Genomic DNA, 23410 nt, shown 5'->3' with positions numbered 1-23410 from the left:
CTCAGGTTAACAGTAGTATACTGGTGCAAAATATATTAACATAATACACCAATACATTCAACAAAAAAGTCATAGATAGTATGGCAAAATACCTAAATTTTTCACTCTAGTCCCACACTCGATATGACATATAAAGCCCATTATTCACTGGATGCTGTGCATTCTGTGGTTTACTCCCACTATACATTTGTTACTTCTGCAATGATTTTGTTGTCCATTTGTTCGTTTCATTGTACGGATCCCATAATTTCTCAATTTTAGAGTCTCATGTCTCTGTTATTTGGCAACAGTGATAACCCATCTTTTGCTTATTTTCTTTTTCGTTTTATACTAATTGTTATAATACCATAAAAATGTTAAGTACTATTAGAAAAATTATAAGTCTGTGTTGGGATGGCAACACTTCTGTGACACAACTGTCGTTGTCTTGGTCATGTGTCCCCCTCCCGTACATATCAGGTTACGTGCACATATTTTTCATTTTCTGCCTTTCTTCTGGCTTTTTGAAGTATAACTTCTCACAACCTCACCCGGCCACTGCTTCGTATATGTATTATACGTAGCGGGTAATCAAGGCATTTCCGCACCGAGTGATAATCACCACGACGATTAGCGATCTGTAGTCAGGATACCAATTTTCATAAATATCTTGCTGTCATGGTTTGCATACATCCCTTGTTAATGGCGACTAATCTTATTAGGAGCCGTGAAATATGATACACAACTTGTTTGTCCCTGTGGTTTTTCGTGGGGTTATGCTGTTTCCTCCCGCTTTCTTCAGTCTATCATTTCATTAATTTTTCAAGGACTGTTAAATACCTCAACACCTTTCCTTACAACTTAACTCAACAAGTTAGGTTATACTAAATAAATACATTATTTCCGTGGGTTTTCCCAGAGCTCTCCCGTTTATTCCTACATTCTCATTTTGCTATTTTTCAACAGTCTAATAGCTTTTAACGTATAGCTCTTAATCTCATACAAAAGAGAAAAGAAATTACATGTATCTTCTAAGGTGAATAAGAAAAGAAAAGTTCAAAAAACAATAACTCGCAAAAAATCAACACACACACTATATAACAGCTTGTCAGAATATAAGCAAAAAAGGGCAGGAATCAAGGCTTTTATAAAGTTTATTTGACATAATACGAGGTTATTTAGCCGACATTACTTAACATTTTCTCTGCACATACAACATCAAACTTTTGACTGCAGTTGGGAAATTGTGTCTAATAGCTTTTAACGTATAGCTCTTAATCTCATACAAAAAAAGAAAAGAAATTACATGTATCTTCTAAGGTGAAGAAGAAAAGAGAAGTTCAAAAAACAATAACTCGCAAAAAATCAACACATACACTATATAACAGCTTGTCAGAATATAAGCAAAAAAGGGCAGGAATCAAGGCTTTTATAAACTTTATTTGACATAATAGGAGGTTATTTAGCTGACATTACTTAACATTTTCTCTGCACATACATCAAACTTTTGACTGCAGTTGGGAAATTGTGTTTTACATTTTGTCAGGACAAAAAGTTTCAAAATCCAATCTACATAGTTTCTGGGATGTTGCAGACATAGATTGTGATCGCATCTGGACTTCATGTTCATTCTAACGTATAGGTCCCACATTGTTGATCAGAAATGGTGATATTATCAATTTTTGTAACGATCTGAAAACGGATCGTTTCAAGTCTCATTTGTTTTCGTTTACATTGTGATTACTGATTGTTTTATTTTATTCTAAATACTTGTTCATTTAATTTTAAGCTTATTGTTACTAATTTTAAGATGTTATTATTAATTTTCAACTCAAATTTTATTAAAACGAGTCTTTGAATTATAGTTTTCTGGGATACTAAATGAATCACTGGGCGGAAAGTGCTTTAAATTCTGTATACTTGCATTTTTATCTTTTTCTAATGATTGACCGATTGAAAGATATACACTGAATGTCTACGTAAACAGAAAAAATTAATAAATGTAAGAAACGAATTAATTTGACATTTTTTAAATAATTTGAGGTGTTGTCTAAGTTAAATACCATATAGTATTGACAATCATATTCTTTTGTACTGCAAATTAATATATATGGTAAGATGTGTTCGAGCAATATCATTCAGATGTGTTACAATATGAATTGCTAAGAGCCTAGCCCCGCCTACTTCCGTATCCCAGTTGATTCCCAATGTAAAATTATTAACTTTGATTTTGTATGCAATAATCATTTTATTAAATAATATGGATTTTCCGGAATTTAGAAAGCTAATATTACAGCCTATGTACTAACAGGAGATGAATGTTACGGATGATTTATACGTATTCTTAGCCATTGTTTATAAAGCTTCGCAGTCATGTGGAAATACGTCGTTGTCTTGAAATTATATGTACTGGCTGTAGGAAGTAAAGTGGTGAGATAACTGGTGCATCCTACAATCCGGATCGTTTAAAAGCAGACAGCTGTAATATGGCTCTCGTATACTGGTAATTGAAATAAGCATTAAAATTTTGGAACTGAGATTTGGAATCTGTATTATTATTGTTATGATTGTTAAATGCTGTGAATCTACTTCCACGCATGATATCCGGACCTGCTCGACTGGTTATAATTGGACTGGAAGTCCGAAATGCAAATTATATAAAAGTTAAGGTTTTCGTATGGCAACGAATGGTTTTACTATAGAAAGAAAATGGATAGTACTAGTGAGTGGTGTTTTAAAATAATTTAACTGTCACATTTTGTTAATGTGTTTTCAAATCAATGTTTTTCAATGACAATTTTCTCAAGTAATCCCTCTGAATCATCTCTCTCTGTGCCAAGTCGAAAGTTGATTGCAACAGGGAAGCAATACTCTGTAGGACTAAGGTCAATGACAAAGTGGTGACAGTGAAGCATTGAGTAAGCTGTCTACATCATACAGTATGTAATACGAGGAAATGGGGAGATTGAGTGCATACTATTGCCACCAAGACTATGTCATCACAGGGTCGTTTCATCCCCCACCCCCTTCACTCTCTGCTCGCATCATACTGGTAGGTCAATCACATAGATACTCGCTCTTTTCTTCCTCAGCAGGGTCATTCACATGCAGTATGGACAAGAAATCACCGTAAACATCAAAAAGGGGGAGAGTTCATTCGTATTTCCTTTTAACGGACAGCGCAGCCTGGTCATTCCGACTGTGACGTTGTAGACGGCTGTAGCGTCACGTACATACACACACACGCACTTTCACATCGAAAAACAGCAAGTTTACTGCTAGTTTCATTCAGTCTCCAGATTCGGAGCAAGAAGAATGTGCGAAGACCAAGTTCTGTATCGTACCACAAGTTCTTAATATGTTCACACACAAATTTACTACCGAATATGTTATACGTACGATCCATCAAAATACAAGTTGCAGAAGCAAATGATTCAATGAAGTAAATGATTCAATAAAATAAATGAATAAATAGAGATTTTACACCTCATGAGTTCGCGACGTCTTTCAGATTATTATCAACGAGTTTTTAAAACGTTCACACATAGTGTTCTGAATTTACAAAGTAAATGAACTAATAAAATAAATATTACGAATGAATAAAAAATGTTCCTTCCATATCCTGTGTTCCTCCAATCCTCCATGGGTTACTGTACAGGGCTTTCACATGTGGGGCTCCCGGGATCGATTCCTATTCTTTTCTATTCCTACGAAACTTAGTTTCTAATCCCAGTCATTCAGTGTTCGAGTAATTTATTACAAGCTGGTTAAAATGTTAGTGTGCAGGACTCACATGGGGTGGGTCCTGGGAAGCCAGGGGCTCATTTGAGAACCCAGCAGGGTTCTAAAACCATTGGAGGGGTCCTGGAAGGACCCTTTATGAGGGTTTTAAGCAATACAGGGGCTATAGGAGATCCGTGGGGACCCAGGGCTAAAGAGATCAAGTTTTAACAACTATTTTTTAAACTCTATTTAGTATCGAACCTGGAAAGTCCAGGAACAACAAGCTTTTGAGAGACAAAGGGCTATACAAAGTTCTTACACATGTGCACTCTTCAGGGGCTCATTCTCAAGCCATTGGGACCATGGAACACGGTCGTAATGACGTCAAAAGGTCCATATCTTCTCACAAATGTCATTCCACTTACAGGAAAATCCTCACCCACTTTCCCATGTACCGCTTAACGTTTAGAACACTTTCTATAGCTTGTGAAACAGAATGAAACAATTAGTAATAACGTCCCGTAGGGTGGCTTGCTTTGTGTACAAAACTAAAACATACTACTGATTTTTATCTACAGTAGACATTCTAATTCTTGTTGATTTTTTCAGCAGTCAACCGGAAGGGGGTTTTTATGAGTGGAAATCGCCTACTATGAGGAGATACTAGGATAGTTTAACATAAACATTAGTAGAAAAACTGTGTGCTTATTTTATATAAAATTATGGTTCAATTCCTAGCTTAAATAAAAAACAATTGTCAGTAACAAGTTATAATTACATAACAAATTATAAATAGTTTAGAGCAGGGATGCAAATAACCACTCGCCCCGGGCGAGTGGTTTATTGGTGTGGGCGAGAATTTAATATCATAGCTAAGGTAAGCAAATGATTTCTATTGTGGGGTTTGGGCTAGTAGCTTTTCTCTTTGGCGAGTAAAAGTTTGCTTCTTATTTGCATCCCTGGTTTAGAGGGTCACCGGGTCCTACTCTTTATGTTATTGGTGCTTTATGAGCCCCTCATCTGCAGTACGGGCAATGTCGAGGCGGTTGCTGAAATCTTTCACTGAATCCTCTGCAGAGTGCCTTCTTCCAGTGAATTCACTGGCAGTATGATTCTACTTCTGAGATCTCGATATCATTTGGCGGAGATACGAAAACTGTTTTCAACGTGATTCCACACTAAAAGAAGTCATGCGGTGTAATGTCTGGGATCCTTAGGGGCAAGAGTGTAATGTTAAGTCTTCAGGCACCGTTTCAATGTGTTATTTATAGATTGTCAAACCTGCTGGTGCAAATATGGTGAGACTCCATCTTCTTGAAAAATGAAGTTATTAGATTCTGCATTCAGTTGTGGAGAAGCCAGTTTTCCAGCATTTCGAGGTAACTACGCCCATTAACATTGATTTTCTCGGTAAACGAAAGGCCGTAAAGACGACCCTTTGGCGATCTTATGGGACAATTTGTACCATATGGGTGTTTCATTTACATTGCGTTATAACTCCCCTATTTGAGCTTTATCGTCCGGGTTTTTTTTTTTTTTTTTTTGTTTGTTTTTCAAGTCCAGAGGTATTATAGAAGACGTTGCGTACACTGAGAAAAAAAAATGTAGGTGGCATACTTAAAAACGTAGGTTACATTCGTAATTCCTGTAGTTTCTGGACTTAACGTACAACCGTATATAGCATCCTGCAGCAAACGTATAGCTGAAAAAGTATGTATTATACGTACTGTCTACATAAGTGCAATGACGTCATTCATGTGACGTCATCTACAGTAACAAGTATATACGGAGGTAATATCTAGCTTTGTGACGTCAGGATCGTATGTAGCATGTGGGTTAATAATGACGACACTCACTGACTATCAGGACGGAGCGTAATTTCAAGAAGTATGCAATATACGTTCTGTACGTGTGTTTCTTGCGTTCAATCCCGAGACAGCATCTATATTGTACTTGTGCCCCGTACGTACGACTAGATACAGTGTACGTATTGTACCTATGTATTATACAGATTTTCCTTATGTCGCACACAGCTTGTCCCGATACAGCATACAGAATATCCGTATGCACCATACAGAGTGCACATATGCAGCTTACAGACTGTCTGCATGCGGCATATAGATTACACGTATGTCGCGTACAGGCTGGCCATATGTAATGTATGGACTGGATGTATGTAGCTTGTAGATTGTCCATATGAAATATACGGATTTTACCTGTATCGCATACGTATTGCCTTGTTGTAATATATGAATTGGACATATTCAGGATCTAGATTGTACGTATAGTGCACCATTATTGAAGTGCTGCAACATACTGAGAAATGCATGATACATTCTTACTGTAATGTTGCCACATATTGTTTTTCTCTGTATGGAAACAAAAATAGCTTAAAATATGTCTCCTTTGTGCCAATAATAATAAAATTAAAAATACTACACTTTTCAAATTTTAGTTTGGAGCAGTGAAACTGTCCAGAGAAATGTATTTATCTGCAGGGTGTAAGTTTGGACTTCCTGCTAATTCTTTGGAAAGCTACTGCAAAGCCAAGTGTTGAAAAGTGGCACAAGAGTTAATTTTAAAATTATTGGCACAAAGGAGGGTAACCATATGTTAAACTATTTTAGTTTTCATACAGAGTAAATCAATATGTGACAATATTACTGTAAGAATTTATCATACCTTTTGCAATAACTTAGTTGCAGCACTTCAATAATAATGCAAAATTCACAGCCATGTACAATCCTATGTTCAAACTCAAAAAAGACTTACGTACAGTCATTTATTAAGCCGTTATCATCCATTGCTTGTACAGTCACGAAAGAAAATATTCTTCAGTTGACAAAATTTGTTTTCCTAAAAACTCAACAATAAATTAACCTATCAGAGTACCGACTTTGGCAGGTTGTCAAGTTATAACTATTCGAAGAATAACAACAAAAAGATCCAAATTAATTAATTTGTTGCCGACCTATTGGCAAAAGAAAATTTGTCAACTGTCAAATACTTTCTTTTCCGTGTGTACTATATACAGACGACTTTACCTCATTCTTTTCCTTAATAATATCCTCTTCCAAAATGCAGTTGTTACCACAAGAGGCGTGAATAGGATTTTCCAGAAATAACTTTTATGAACATTTTAATTAACAGATAAGTTATTTTTTAAATGAAGCTATAATTAAAAACATGGTGTCAGCTGAAAACGTTTTCCTTCACAAGATGATTCCTAAACAGTACTCCCCATTAAAAATGCAACTTCAAGGAGACAGGGTAGCTACGCCAAAGTTCCCAAGCCGATATCTAATAGTAAGTGTCGAATATGCTTAACCCTTAACATACCAAGCGGGGTACTCTAGGGACCCCAGAGAGTGATATTTGGTGATACTGCCGCAATTATAAGAATCAATTTATTCTCGATTTTTATATGTATCCTGCAACCCTTTGAGATATCAATTACATGATTAGATCAACGATGCGTTTCTTTAAAAAATACAAAAAATAAAAACACACTTCAAAATGTAAAAACTTCATTGTTAAACCTGTGTTTCAGATTTACGAACACACAAGTATGAAATTGTAATTGAAGAACTAAATAGTGTTCAAATATACATAATATTTGACGTCAACAATGTTCATTTAACTTAAGTATGCTTCTAGACATCCAAAAAATAATAGTTGGAGTAACCCTCTGCAATACTATGTTGAGAAATTAAAATAATACTTGGGGTCCCCAGAAGACTCCAGCTTGGTAAACAACTTTGACGACTTAGGCTTGCTACGTTAAGGGTTAAACTTACCGCTGTATTCGCTGTGTGACAACGTGGTGATAGCAGAGCAGAACTGACCCAACATTGACAACCAGAACGACTGTAACACAGCGAGACATCGAGAGGATGTTCTCTTCTGGTATGGTAAGCCATGCGTCTTACGATCCAATGCCACAGCTCATCAACTGTAGCTGGCGGAGTTCACAGGTATGAGAAGCTGTGCAGCCATCGACCAAACATATTTATCCTTCCCTGCTCTACACATTCTGCAAATTTGGACTTTCCTGGATGTATCCTTCTTAGTTCAACATTTTAAGTAACGAGCAGTGTAATAGTCTCATACATTATTTAAAGAAAGAGCGATGATTCTCAGAATTACTCGGAAGTTTCTAGTTTACAATTATATACATATATATATATATATATATATATATATATATATATATATATATATATATAGATAGATAGATAGATAGATAGATAGATAGATAGATAGATAGATAGATATAGATATAGCTATATAGATAGATAGATGTACAATAATTTAAAACGGTTATATCAAAGTTTGCATTCAGAGCACAAAAAGAAGTATAGCTCTCGGAACATTGATTTTAGCCAGATAATACCACTAGTAAACTCAACCACACTCAGTACCGTTAGTTGCTTGGTATTGTCTATGAGGCAGAGATCATCGTATCTCATTGCGTGTAGATTTTTGTATTTGTTTAACACTAAAAATTGTTTGTCGCTAACCGAACCCAGTAACATATATATACCGACAGGACGTACGTTAGTCACAAGGTTACATGAGTGAAACACTAAATTATTCGATTGACACTTGCGGCCTTGTCAACACTAGAGAAAGGTACAAAGTGATTAAATAAATACGAAACATAGTACATACAAAATATAGCGATGTATGAAGTCTCCTTTTCATACGATTTGGAGAAAGGATACATCTGTAGAGAGCAACATAAATGATTTCTCTGGATAATTTGGATTAGTCCAGAATTCGAACAAAAATAATTTTGAAATTCGTTAAGTCCAACATTTTTTCTTTCTTTCTTCGGATTCTCAATAAAGTTGACTACTGAAAAGCTGAGTTACAGATTTTATGTTAAAACATATTCACTATACCATTGCCTTATTCACAGAACAATACATTAGTTATTAATGTATGACTGAAATAATAGTGCTTCGTGAAGATTTACTTTATCCAATCGGAATTGCACAATGATAAAAAAAATGTTGCAAGGTATAATGTCCTTATTTACAGAGAAAAAGAGTTGAAAAGACCTTTAACTAACAAACATTTTCTTTAAACAGACATACATTTATTCTAATTTATGGAAGAAAGAAATAATTTGCGGAGCAGTATATTTATTAAGGTTACATATTTGTACAAAAGAATGTAAATACAATCGGGTCTGTCTTCAGAAAGGACGTGCTTTTAGCCACAAATTACACTGCTTCTTTTCGCTGTCTTTCATGCAGAATCCTGGTTTTGTTTTGATACATGAAATACCTGAAACAAAAATCCAAAAATATTTAAAATGTTACATTTTAAAATATTTAACATTTTTTAGATTAAATGGACAAAATCTGTTCGGTCAGGTATGGACTTTTGGGTTTCTGGTAGAAAAATGATGAATTAAAAAAAAAAGTGTTTGTTGATGCTGAACAACTCGAAATGTATTACTATGCAAAAGTAAGTGGGTACCCACTGGCGTTCGAGGTACCATGGGGTACCTAATATGTCTGCATTTTTAGATATGTGGAAATATATGTCTCTAAAATGTAAAGAACTGATATCTGTTTAGTACAGAAAACCGCAACTCGGTAAGCCTTATGGATACCGAGGTATGGGAAAATAAAGGACAACACCATAGAAGTGTGAGTTTTGCGTACTAGATTGTGCAGTTTCGAAAACGTAATTACTGAGGGCTATCAACAACCTCAAAAGTAGTTTCAATTCAATACACTACACACACGTCCTTATGGGGGTTTTCGGGTACTATGGCATTCGCAGACCTCCCATTTCTAAACATTCTAAAATATATCTTAATAAACTTATAAAGAACGTTACAGGTGTGTGTTTACCGAAACCGCAAGTCGGTATGTTTAACAGTTACCGAAATATGGTGAAATAAATAGGAACACAGTAGGTTTTTGAATTTCTTTCTTATAGCAAAGACCCAGAAGTACAAATCCTTAAAGATCTCTATTTTTACGTCATAAAATAAATGACTCGTTATATTTTGGTTACTATATTAGATATTCACAGGGAATTTTCACTCTTTTACACAGCTCGATGAACCTTTGGAACTGCCTGAAGAAAACCTAGAACTAATCTTTCCATCGAAATTGTACTGAGGTACTTACTTAACCCATAGAAATACCATCTTATTTTAATTTTGTTGGGACCAATAATTTTTCCGAAGTTTCAACATCTCATACTCTTTTATTTCACGGTGTTTCTCTATATGTTAGATGTACTAGCTGCAAGTTTTAGGTAAATACATATTTCTAATACTCTTTACAAATGTAAAGTTATATTTTCAAAAGCTTTTAAAATTTAATCTTGGTAGACTGTAAGATGTTCTAACACCCCATGGAAATATCTAATTACTTGAAGATGGAATTGCTACTGGTGTTTATTAACTTTCTATGACCGGTTTCGGAAATTTTATCATCTAATACGAAAATCCCATACCTGTATTGGTCCTCTCTTTATTTGACAATATCTTGATAGCCGTTAGTCATATTTGAATTCATTTTCCAAATTGTACCTTCAAGTATGCAAGCCCCACATACATATCGTGTCGCTCTTTATTTTTCCATGTCTCGGTATCCGTAAGGCTTACCGAGTTGCAGTTTTCGGTAAACAAATATCAGTTCTTTACATTTTAGACACATGTATTTCCATATATCTAAAGTGCAGAAATTAGGTACCGCATAGTACCCCTCTACCCCATTGGGGTACCCACTTACTTTTGCATACCAGGGTAAAAACACCAGTGGTCGTTACTTTAAGGTTGAAAACATACTCTTTTGTCTCTTCTGTGAGCACCGTGAATCGGTCGGAGCTGTACCATAGTTGGAAAGAGACACTGATCCTTCCTATATATGACCATGTAGTCAGAATTCAAAATCGAATAGCCGTTGAAGGAAAAACAATATTTTAAAATCCCTTGTATTGCACCGGTAGTAGTCATCTCAAAATCGAAATGTTCCAGTGGTAGTTAGGGTTTTGTACCAGTGTTCGTCACTCAAATAACTTGACATAATTTATTCAGAAACGCACTGTTTATCAGTTTAAAATTAAGAATAGAGTATAAAGTACTAATCTTAATAACTGTGCATCACTTTTGGCACTCAAGAAAGAAAATAAAAAAGTTTTTACATACTTTTTAAAGCAATTTCAGTAAGAAAAATGTTAACTGAATTCAAAAGTTAACTGTATATTATTTTAACGTTAAGAGTACAATATTAATTACTATGTTTAATAACTATAGTGACTTTAAGCACTCAAGAATGAAAATAAACATGTTTGTACATACATTTTTAATACAATTTGAGAAACAAAATAAGTTAACCGAATTCAAAACTTAATTATATATCACCTTAAGATTAAGAATGGACAATAAAATACTGAGGTTAATAATAATGCATTAGTGAAGAATGAAAACAAAAATGTTTTTAACTACCTATATTGTATTTACATGTTGTTATTTCTCATTAACATGCTTTTTGATAACGCACGATATGGGCTAGGGGTACGCACGAGAAATGATTTGAGACTGTCACCTCTCGCAAAGGTGTCGCGAAAGTTGTCTCGTCTCGAAAACTGTATCTGTTTCTATTGGAAGAGCTATGTCTCGTCTCGAATTTCGTAACAAAAATTCGTTACACATGCAGTTTTGTGTAAAAAGTGAAATGTATAAATACATGAGAGAAAACATTGCAGACAAACATTATGTTAGTATATTGAACATACTTTTTTGTATGTGGTGCAAAATATCTTCATCTATGGGGTTACTTTGCACCAAAGTTTATATGAAATGAAATCTTTGAGTTTTACGTTCCACGATTTTGCCGGGTATGCTAAAGGAGACTATAATCATGAGAATGAATGAAATAGTAGAAGGAAAACTGTGAGAGAAAACGGGAAAACCCCGAGAAAACCACACACAGTGTTTGTCCAACACAAAGCCCATTTGGCACGTGCTGGGATCGATCCAGGAACTCCACGCAGGAGAGATGAACGCTCCATCACTGAGCTACCACGTCCCCAAAAACACAACCTCAGAATATACTTCATATAGAGTAGAAATGAAATGAAATCTTTGAGTTTTACGTCCCACGATTATGCCGGTTAGGCTAAAGGAGACGGTGATGATGAGTAATGAATGAAATGGTGGAATGAAGAAAGTGGGAGGAAACGGGACAACCCCGAGAAAACCCACGCACACGGTGTTTGTCCACCACAAAGTTCACTTGGCGGGGATTGGGATCGAACCCAGGACCCCAAGCACCAGAGGTGAACGCTCCACCACTGAGCTACCGCGACCCCTCATATAGAGTAGAAGTAACAAGATGTAAAAAAAAAAAAAAAAAAAAAAAATTGGCCCGTCTGGAGGACATGTAAGCTAAACACCAATACAATTGTTACAGATTTATTTACTTGCACTGTTTAGGCTGAACATCGCAACACCAATATCATTATGTCACATCCTTTCAAAAGTATGCTAACTGCAACGTAGACCTGCTTTGCTTCGTAATGTCCAAATAGTTGATTACTGTGCTCGAAAGCAGGCAAGTAGCATACAAATTTATGATGTTGAAGTCGTTATTTTTCACAGCTATGGAGAAAAGACATGAAAACGAAAAATAAAAATAAATCTTTGTTTTACTTCCTACGGTTATGCTATGTATGCTGACAGTCACAAATGAGTATTGAAAATTGATGATCTTGGAATACGATTTGGTGGAATAATGAGGGGGGGGGGGGAAATAGACATTGATTAAATATAAAATTGAAAAGAAATAAGGGCCTGACGCTCAAATATTTATCTATCTGGCAGCCATCTTGATCCCTCTAAAATTAGAGTAATAGTAATTATAACAATAAACACAGAATATACCTAGATATAATTTACGCACCTTGAAGTGTAGAAATTAATGATTGCAATCCTCAGCATTCCAATAGTTCTTTGGTTTCTCCAAATGAAGATTCGGACATCGGTTTTCTTCTCAAGCAATAATGGGGTACAATAATCAGTTGCAGTCCAAAGCCAAGTCACTAAGTTAAGCATGAATATAAAAGATTTTGTGTTAAATATTTCAATGTAAATTTCATGAAATAGAATTCATTAGTTAGTTACATACAAACTCTTACGCATGTAAGTCAGAATCTACTTGTAATAACTTGTAAATTTAAACAAACTAAATTATACTACAGTTATAGGGACATCAAACATATATTCCATAAGATATATAGGGTGTCTCAAAAGTCCCCTGACATTAAGTAACTCGATTATTATCAGAGTTACAACAAAATGTAATTGGGAAACCGTCTCCAAATATGATGTTTCCAATGTAAGTTGAAGGAATTTTCAAAATCGGATGAGCCGTTTGGCTGTACACTCTTTATGCGTCCAATGTTAAATGAAAATGCAACGTTGCCATTTACCTGGACCCACAACATAAGTGAATGAAGTTACTGATTTTTACGCTAACATGTCGATGGCTAGCCCCCATTTCAAACAGTAACTTCATTCACATATGTTGTGGGTCCAGGTAAATGGTAACATTGCATTTTCATTCCACATTGGGCGCATAAAGAGTACAGCCCAAACGGCTCCTCCGATTTAAAAAGTGTTCACTTTAGAATGAAAACAACATATTTAGAAATGGTTTTTCCTCTTACGTTTTGTTGTAACGTCAGAGGACTTTCGAAACACCCTGTATACATCATACGAAGTTCCTTTCTAAATTCTACACGGGTGTAGTTTAATTGAATGTGAGATGGGTGATACACATTAGGCCGTTTGGAAATACTCTCACAGACGGCCGCCATTTTGGATTAAATTTGTTTGTTATAAACTGGTGGGTAATGTGATATATATATGGCCACAGGCTAGAATTTTCTCAGTATGTCAAATATGCAATCAGATTCCATGGAGCTTAATTTGGTGAAAAGTTATTGCCAATTGAACGTTGTATTTACCTCTTTCTTCTAGATGTAGAACCATACCGTTAGCACGTGAGGAATGCATCGAAATATTCAAACTGTGGAGCGGGAGGAGTGCCTGTACAGTGGTTACCGATTGCAAACAGAATCATCCACAATGTGACTGTGTTACATGTTGCAGTGTCACAGTAATTAACTAAATTTGAGGAGACGGGCACATTCGTGAACATACGTCGTAGCGGACGATCGTAGAGAGCTACAGATGAAGCAACGCCTACGGCAGTGCTGACTTCTTTCTGGATGTGGCCCCAGAGGAGCACACGTCATTTATTAATGCAATGTGGGTTGAGTCATAGGGTCTGCGCGTGTATAAGTGCATCCGTACAAGGTGCAAATGAAGCAACATCTCCACGAGAACGATGTTGATCGCCAAGTGCAGTGAGTAATTATGGTTAACATTTTTATGCAAATACTCTTTTCAGATGAAGCTGACCTCTACGTAAATGGGAAGGTTAATAGGCAGAACATGCACAATTGGTCACCTGACAACCCCGCGTGCAAGACCCCTCCAACATGACCAGCGCAAAGAAAATTAATTATGTTGTTGGCAGACAAATGAGGAATACGTCTAATCAGTCACTTTTTCATTCCATAAAATTAACTGCGGAATAATACCTCACGCTCGTACAGGGATAGATATTGCGAGCTGCGATGCCCGAGGATGGTACATTCTCGCAGTTTTTTCAACACCATGGCGCTTTCTTCATTATGGATTCGTATTGCGTCACTACTTGAACAATTTTCTAGAACATGGGTTGATCGACGAGAGGCAGTTGAATGGCTGCTCGATCACCGGACCTAACGCTGTTCAATTTCTAGCTAAGTGGAAAAGTTAAGGCTATGGTTTGTGCAGTAAATATTCATAATTTTTATCATCTAGAACAAAGTATCGCCATCGTCTGTGCACAAATTTGACCCTATATCCTACTTTGTGTCCACAGCAATTGGAAGAAGCTTCTGCAAATGTTTATTGCTCAGTAGGAACATGTAGAACATATACTATAACCAGGGGTAAAAGTGGACCTGAAAAGGTGGGGGGACGGTAGGTAGCGGCATCACTCCACGCCGTTCCTCCTGCCTATCTCTGCCCATTGTACCATTTTAGGATCTGGGGGACGTCCTACATATTTTTCGAGGTGGGGAACTGCGTCCCCCCGCGTTCCCCCTCGCTTTTACCCCTGACTATAACAGGGAAATGTGTTCGAAGTGGGAAAAATCAGAGGCGGTGTGTTTTATTACGATTTTGACTCGACATATCGGCTATCTAAATGTTCAAATGCAGTGAGGTGTGAAGCCTACAAGATTGCATTTCTATTTACATAATGTCTGAAAACCACTGGAAAGCTTCTTTTAGTTACGGAGAAAAAACGGAGAGACTGATCCATCCATCGTGAGCAACTTTCTGGAAAAAAATAAATAAAAATAGCCCTTACCTTGTATCAGAGAATTATACACGAAAGTGCTCAAAAACCGACTTTCAATATTAACAATTTCCAGCGGGAAAACTCCTGGACCACACACTCGAATGAGGGGTATTTCAAACTCCCGTAAGATCTGCCCCCACAGCAATCCCCTAAATCCGCCCATGCTCAAAATACGACGCTTATAAGAATTCAGACAAGACGACACATACATACATGCGAAAGAAACAATTCAATACGGCACATCAAAATATAAACAAGATGAACTTCTTTGAAAACACCTCATTTTACAAACAAAAGGTAGAAAAAGGTAAAAATGTCAGTATTGTCAACTTAGAATCTACATAAGAAATAAAATCTTTTTATGTGCAAAGCTATTCGTCAATACGTATAAAAAAAGGGATTTATTAATGGTATTTAGCATTTATTCTTCCGTGAAGGTTTATCTTGATCACTAAAAAACCAGAAACGGTATGTCTCTATCACTGGAAAAAAAAAAGAAGGGTATGACATACCACTACATATAGTCTCACTTGGTTCACTGCCAATAACATTTCACCAGAATAAGTTACATGATATCTGATTGCATATTTGACATCCTCAGAACATTTTAGTGCATGGCCATGTATCACACTACCCACTTATCGTCCGTATTACAATTTCGAATCTAAGATGGCGACCGTCCGCGTGATGTAATCCGAAAGTATCCCTCTGGGCCTAATGTGTATCTCTTATCTCGCAATCAATGTAACTACATCCCTGTAGTTTTCAGAAAGGATGACAAGGGACTTCTGATGCATCCTGTACATAATAGTTGTATCAATAATGACGGGTATACCGGCTAGGCTAAAGGAGACGCTGATGATGATATAATGAATGAAATGGTGGAATGAAGAAAGTGGGAGGAAACGGGAGAACCCCGAGAAAACCCACTCACACGGTGTTTGTCCACCACAAAGTTTACTTGGCGCGAGCTGGGATCAAACCAAAGACCCCAAACACCAGAGGTGAACGCTCTACCACTGAGCCATCGAGGCCCGACAGGAATATTTGTTGAAGTCTACTGTCTTCTTCAGTACCAAGGTTACACAAAAATGAGCCTATGGTTTTGATGGAATTCGAACCAACATTATATGTATACTCTCTCAGCGAGAATCAAAGCTGGCACCAAGTTTACATATGCGCGCGCATTGTATTTTACTTATATAGCTCACAGAGCTATGGGCGAGCAAGCAAGGCACGTGCCCCGGGCGTGTGGTTGGAGGGGCTACTAAAAGAGAGGTTATATATTAGTACTTTTCCATTTTGGTGTTTAATACTTTTCATCAGAGTGCGAAATCATGAAATCAAAGTGGGGGAGACTGAAGAACTGAAGAGAGCGAGAGAGAGGGGAAAAAAAAGCTGCGCAGTCTTACACTTCAAAGAATTGTAGTGAAATGAGGTCAGAATTCAAGATGACATTCGGATGCTTGGCACGAAGAAAAACATTGCAAGCAATTTTGAAAAAAAAAAAGAAAGAAAAAAACTTAAATAATGTGATATATTTTGTAGGCTTTGGATATGTATGTTTTAGTTGGCATCAACAATTATTGGTGTGTTTTGTCACAATTGACAGTTTAGCGAGAGACTAGGCTAACTGACAATTTTAACTTTCTGAAAGAAAAGGAAACAAATGAAAACAGCACGTTTCAAAGGATACGACTGATATTCATAGTTTGGTTTAGTATACAACAGGGGTGGATCCAGGATGGACTACTGGGGGGCGGTGGGTTGTAATGCCACTACTTACAAGATAGAGCTACTTTTAAGAGATTCAACTCTGGGTGGGTTTTATTTTATATTAAAATACACAAAGTTTCCTCTTCTTGGGGGAGATAGACCCTCCCTGGATCCGCCCCTGTCTCAGGACAAGCCACACAGACAAGTGGTTGAGGCAAAGGTCAATTAATGACATTAGTATGCTGTTCCGTCAAAATCTCAATCTTGACCTGGATGTAAGTTAGCCTGGTCTCTCACTGAACCCCTCAATTGAATGTTTAATATGTAAATTAGGCACTTCTACATCACAAACAGTAAATATAACCTACCTTATTCTACGTTTTTAAATGCATTTCTACAACTGATTGTAACTTTAAAGGTTCTCGTGAAGATTAGCTGGCGGAGGTTACCTAACATAGCCATGAGTTATCAAATTAACAGTTGTGCTTCGTGGGTGATGATAATGATCCTGAGGTTAGATGTTAAATTGGACTCGAGAGCGGAACAAGGGCTGATCTTATTCGTGTCTCAGACGGGGGGCATGGAATGGAACGAATATGAAAATAAGGTTGCTGTAATAGTTTTTCATAGGGTTTGTAAGATTTTCGAAACACTTGGCATTTTTTTTTTATCAAGACTTGACATTTTTTAAAGATAAAAATCAAGACTTGGCAATTTCAAGTTTCATCCCCCTCCCAATCTTGTAATGCTCGCTACGCCGCTGTAAGCAATGCATATTTTCGACAATATTCGTTGTTCATCTGTTTCCGCTGGGTTCCAACGTGGTGAGCTGCATATGGGACTTTTAATAGTGTTATTATAATGAGAAAGAATTGTAAATTATGTTGATGCTCCTAAAAGAGGGAAATTGAAAGAGAAATTAAATTAAAAATAAATAAGGGAGAGAAAAGTAATTACTTGAAAATAAAAATAAAGTCTTTGAGTTTAATGTCCCACTATTATGCTGTTAGGCTAAGGGAGTCGGTGATTAAAGCAAGTTAATGATTATGGAATATTTGGTGAAATGAGAAAGTGGGAGGAAACCAAGTCCCCGAGAAAACCTACGAGCACGTATATGAAAATGAAGTAAAACATACACTGGACTATGCTTTCTTTGTCTAGCAGAGTCATAGTTTGGAATCGAAAATGTGTTTTGAATCCTTGTATTTAGAGATTAAGAGTGTAAGTAACGAAATCACTTAATACATCCATTAAGATTTCGGAAAGCGAAATCTAAATTTAGGTAAGCTAACTCCATGTACTAACTGCTTGCATCCGCTTCGTACATTGTTCGAAGGGTCACGAAGCAAATCACCTCATTTAGTCTACACATACCTAGTACTAGCGTTAATTACCTGCTTCGTTGGGTGAAAATAAGAAAACCAGTAATACATGTATGTTACGTTAGTCAGTCACTTTTTTTACTATTACGAAACGCTCTCTCATATCGGTTATTTTCGATCATTTGTAAGATCCGTCTCCCCTCTTTCCCTCCCCAAGTTGCTTGGCTGAATTTTGATTTAAATAGTATCGGAAGTGTCACTGTCCATTTCTGCGCCCCCGAAAACAATGGATTTAGGTTAGGATCAGTTCACTTAACTTAGTAAGCCTACAGCTTTGGCGCGGCTCGACTTGTTGGAAAGCAATCCAAAATCTAAACAAATATATCGATGTCATTGGGGTTTACTAAAGTGTGTCGTAAGTCAAGAAGATTGAGAATCACTGCCTCGATTATTCACTTCAATTAATCATCAAACTCCTTTAACCTGAAGTATATAATCGTGGAATGTTCAATTAAAATTATAATTTTATGGCATCTAGAAAATGCACATATCGTACATTACGTTACATTACCATTCAATCGCAATAGGTTATTACAGACATGTGGTTGGCTTGAAGCTTAGCGTCCTATTCAGCGCCAAGACTGTGTACTACCTACACCTACAGCATAATATGGAATCCTACTCGCATGATCTTCGATCAAGATTTGAATCAACGGGAGGATGAAGATTTTCCCTCTCGTCAAGTAATTTCCCCAACTCGCCAAAGAATTTCTCCCTTGCCGGGAAAATATGTTCCCTCATTTCATATTTTACATATTATATACTATATATTATATCTTGCATCACTGAGAAATAAAAGGCTTGGATTGTATATCTGAAAAGTCGCCCCCTCCCCGCAGGCACGTAGCCACGATTTCGCAATACGGGAGGTCTGTGACGAAATACTGTGGTTATCACACCAGGGGTTCGATCAATCTAAACTATTTTACTGACAACATATCCATATTGATTTGTTAGGACAATAAAATGAGGATATGTTAGTAAGTATTTTAATTAAAGAATTATGAAGAAATCTTGCGTAAAAGAATAGAAAAAAGTATTGACAAAGACATAGTCTTCCAAGGTCATTCGAACTCGGTTCTTCTCGTCTTCTTTCTATTTCTCTTATCTTAGTTCAATGCCGTCAAGGATAGCAACGAGATCTCTTTCTGGAGTAAAGACATCCTATAAAATGGATTAGTGTTGCCGCGAAATTCAAAATGGTTCATATTATTGGTAATTCTGGGCATTGCTTAAGTTCTGACAGGCTATCTGAAAGAACCGGTTTATCGATCGTCATTTGTAGTCCATAGGGTTACTGGCGCAAGTCCCGGGGGGATGAGGACATGTCCCCTCCAATCTTAGAACTGGGGGGGGGACTTTCCCCTCAATAATCCGATTTGAAATGCGTTTTTTGGAGAGAAATGTGATGATTTGTGTCCGATTGCCACAAAGGAAAGTAAGATGAAATTGATGTCCCCACCCCAGAATAAGCCTTAAATCTGCCCACCTCACAATTTTGAAGACAACTCTGCTCCCCTGATCCTCCGCAGCATTGTTTTTCAACTTCATAATTTGAACATCCTTAAAAAAATTATGAGAACTGTCTTACCCGTCCCTCCCAATGTTGAAGACAGATTTGCGCCGCTGCATACGGTTAACATGGAGCTAGATGGAATTCGGAATGTTCCGTTATAATAATATCCAATTTCAACTTGATCCGCCCCCCCCCCCTCCCGTTTCCTCCACACAAAGCTCCTCGTAAGAAAGAGTAACCAAAACGCTTATTGTAGCTTTATATTTTTGAGGCTGATTCATCTGTTTCTTTCTGTTTCATCTTTCCTTAATATTTTTCATTTCTGGATCCGAAGGGGGGGGGTCTGGACCCACCCCTTGGCTACGTGCCTGCTTCCCGTAAAAAGCTTCATTCGAACCCTGAATCAAACAACTCCATCTGTAAAGCAGTGCTGAGTTGATTTTAATATCCTTTTCTGCAACGAGGCTGTATGAGACGTGGACTTACTGATTAACATGGACTCCGAACCACTCCCGCCGGGAATCGAACGCGGGTTTCCCACACCAAAGGCGCGTACGCTAACCGCTTAGCCATGAAGGAGCTCATATCTATAGCAGTGTAAGCAACAACAACAACAACAAAAAGAAACACACATACATACTAGAACAACAACAACAACAACAAAAAGAAACACACATACATATTAGAAGTTTGCGCAATTGGGGATCAAAACATTCTCAATGAAGTGTGAGAAATAGTAAACGTCAAAGTGGGCTTCTGCTTATTCTTTACTTCGTTAATACTTAATTCCTTCTAGAAATAGTGAAACAATACTATGAAGACACAGTACTTAAACATAATCGAAAGAATAAGACAAGGAAACAGAGTAATTTCCGACTAATTAAACTAGTCATATATACTATACCTAACTGTTACATTGTATTTCTTACCATATTACGAAAGCGATATAACTTTTTTACCAGCCATAGAAGCTGGACGCAATCCAATACTGCAATTTAGACGCTGTAACGAAAGCTGCAACTCTAACGCCTGACACTCAACTGTGTAATAGCTGTTTCAAGCGGCCTACAACTTATGACCTTGAAACTATGTGCTAGTAACCAAATTAATGCCAAGGTACGATACAAACACCCCAACTTGCCACAATGACGTCAACACAAGGAAAAAAAGAAAAACATCTAATTTTTGGTTCGAAAATTATGAAACAATAATAATAATAATGTAATTCTCAGGAACTCAAACATTAGTTAACTAGAGAACATAACAAGCAAAACAAAACAAAACAAAAAGAATCTTAAACGTGAGCTCTCCCAGACTGCTGTTTTTAAATTTCAGTGAGGCTGTAAAATATGTTTTGTTTTATTGTTAAAAAACAAAAAGAAAAAGAAAAATAAAGAAAGAAAGGAAATAAATTTTGTTGCAAATATCCTAGTAAAAATAGGTTTCCTAGACACAAGTGGCTCCGCGTAGCGTAGTTGCTAACGCTCTCGCCTTCGGTACGAGCGGACCCAGGTTCGATTCCGGTAGGGGCACTCGGTCGAAAAAGTATCAAAAGCTTTTAAGTCCAGACATCCTGAATGAGGCTTTCTTGGGTTTTCCTCATTTCATACCAGGCAAATGCCGGGTAGTACCCAACATATAGGTCCCAGGCCGTTTGCTTCCTTCCCTTTCCCCGGATAGTGTGCTCACCGAGGGACGTCATAACTCACATGTGACGGGCTAACAAGGTCATTGATGCCGAAAGCCCAGAAATCTAAATCCTAAATCTTCACTACACAAGAAAATGTTCGCGCTGAAAACGGTTTCTTAGCAATTATGTTAAGCAGTCCTGTAGTAAATCTCCATCAAGTAATAAACCGTCACATATAAAAAGGAAAGAATAAACACATAACATTCATTTTGCGTACCTTGAAATGTAAAAAGTTACAGAACATTAATATTCAAAGATTTCTCAAAATTCAGATTAACCCATTTCTTTCTCCTCAACCATTAACGAGTTACAATAGTAAGAATTGTGGTCATAAATCACATTACTTGTTTAGTACTATATTAAAGCAAGTTATACTAAAGGAATATATAATTAATGGAATATTTAACTAAAGTGATAATTTACTATTGCACTTACCCAGGCTTTTCTTTCCTTCCGCTATTCTTTTCCGTTTGTAAACAACCTCGTTTATAAACCAGCTCGCAAGCATACGACAGTTGTTTCATGACGTCATCTATGGTGGAAGAAAGAGGTGTCTATAGGCTGTCAGGACCTCACACACAGATGGACGTATATAACATATAGCTGAAGTATTTAACATACGTATACGTATATAAAATACGGAAGATTGTTAGATATCAGACATCCTGCAGCGACATGATATAACATCCAAGCGCGTTAAAGGCAGTAGCTGTGTAGCATATGGATAAAGTACGCTCCGTACAGATTTCCTTAGTAAACATAACGAATCCTTGTATTTGTACAATATACCGCTGTCCGGATAATGGATTTTTCTCAGTGTATGGTTTCACACTTTTCTGCGTCGAGACATAGGAGGTGATGACGTCATAATTTTAAACAATATATTTTCTTTTATTAAGTTTATGTTAATTATTTTGGGGGGGCTTATTTTTGGACGTAGAAGATTAAAATTTTGCACAAACATTCAGTCCGCCGAGTAGTATTTATCAGATTTTTCAGATCTCTTCATTTCTTCGGGATTTTTCCGCCTCAGATACATGATGGAGACACGTGAGTCCTACCGTGTGAAAGGCAGTTCTATTCTGAAGAGAATGATGGGCGGATTATAGTCCTAGAGTAATTAATAATGTGTCAGATAATTTTTACAAAATATCCTTCTGTATACGGGAATATGGGACATGGTCGGTATATATATATATATATATTTGGCGGGCTTACTTTTGCACCTAGAAGATTGAAATTGTGCACAAACATTCAGTCGACCGAGTAGTATTTAACAGATTTTTCTCAGATCTCTGCGTTAAAACAGGGGGATCCAGAGGGCAACAATTTTAAAAAAGGGATATTTTGACCAAAAATCCCTTTCTTAAGGATTTTGCCGCCATAGATACGTGATGGAGACATATAAATGGTATCGCCTGAAAGGAAGTTCTATTCTGAAGAGAATGATTGGCGGATTATAGTCCTAGGGTAAATAGAGATGTCTTAGGAAATTTTTTACCTGAGATCAGGGTCTTTTGCGGCAATTTGGGGCATCGTGGGGATTCTTGATAAAATTTCTCCCGCCCTTACTATTCAAGATAGAAACTTGAAATTTTGCACACACATTCAGTCTACCGAGTAGTATTTACCAGATATTTCCGAGATTTCTACGTTCACACAGGGCCGTTCAAGAGGGGCCCAAAGTGTAACAAAAGATTCCCCCCGAAATTTTCCCTTTGACATCACTTTTACCTCTCCTGGTACATGGTATGGGCGTGCAAGTGGCACGATTTGAAAGCCTGCTTCATTCTAAAGAGAATGAGTATGAGCCATGATAATAGGATAAATAGTGACGATGCAGTAGCTGCTTGACTGAAAGTCTAAAAATACCCCGAAAACCTAGGTTCCAGAAAGGGTTAATCTCAAAATGGCATCTAAATGCATACTGCGCCCCAGTTATGGAGTTAATCCTTTGCAG

At 36.9% G+C, this 23410-nt stretch overlaps 1 long non-coding RNA gene across 1 annotated transcript; it reads right to left on the bottom strand.

Moving 5' to 3' along the window:
• Window positions 1–8891: 8891 nt before the first annotated feature.
• LOC145681661 (uncharacterized) lies at window positions 8892–20809 on the bottom strand. Its single transcript, XR_014130852.1, has 3 exons — window positions 20690–20809; window positions 12633–12771; window positions 8892–8994 (listed from the first exon to the last, which is right to left on the bottom strand). It is a non-coding gene; the product is annotated as an uncharacterized LOC145681661 (long non-coding RNA).
• Between the last annotated feature and the right edge of the window lie 2601 nt (window positions 20810–23410).

This window comes from Thermobia domestica, chromosome 3 (genome assembly GCF_964235325.1).
Source record: "Thermobia domestica chromosome 3, izTheDome1.hap1.1, whole genome shotgun sequence".
NCBI classification, from domain to species: domain Eukaryota; kingdom Metazoa; phylum Arthropoda; class Insecta; order Zygentoma; family Lepismatidae; genus Thermobia; species Thermobia domestica.
Note: the sequence above shows the minus strand (reverse complement) of the source record. Positions and strands in the feature narration are given on the sequence as shown.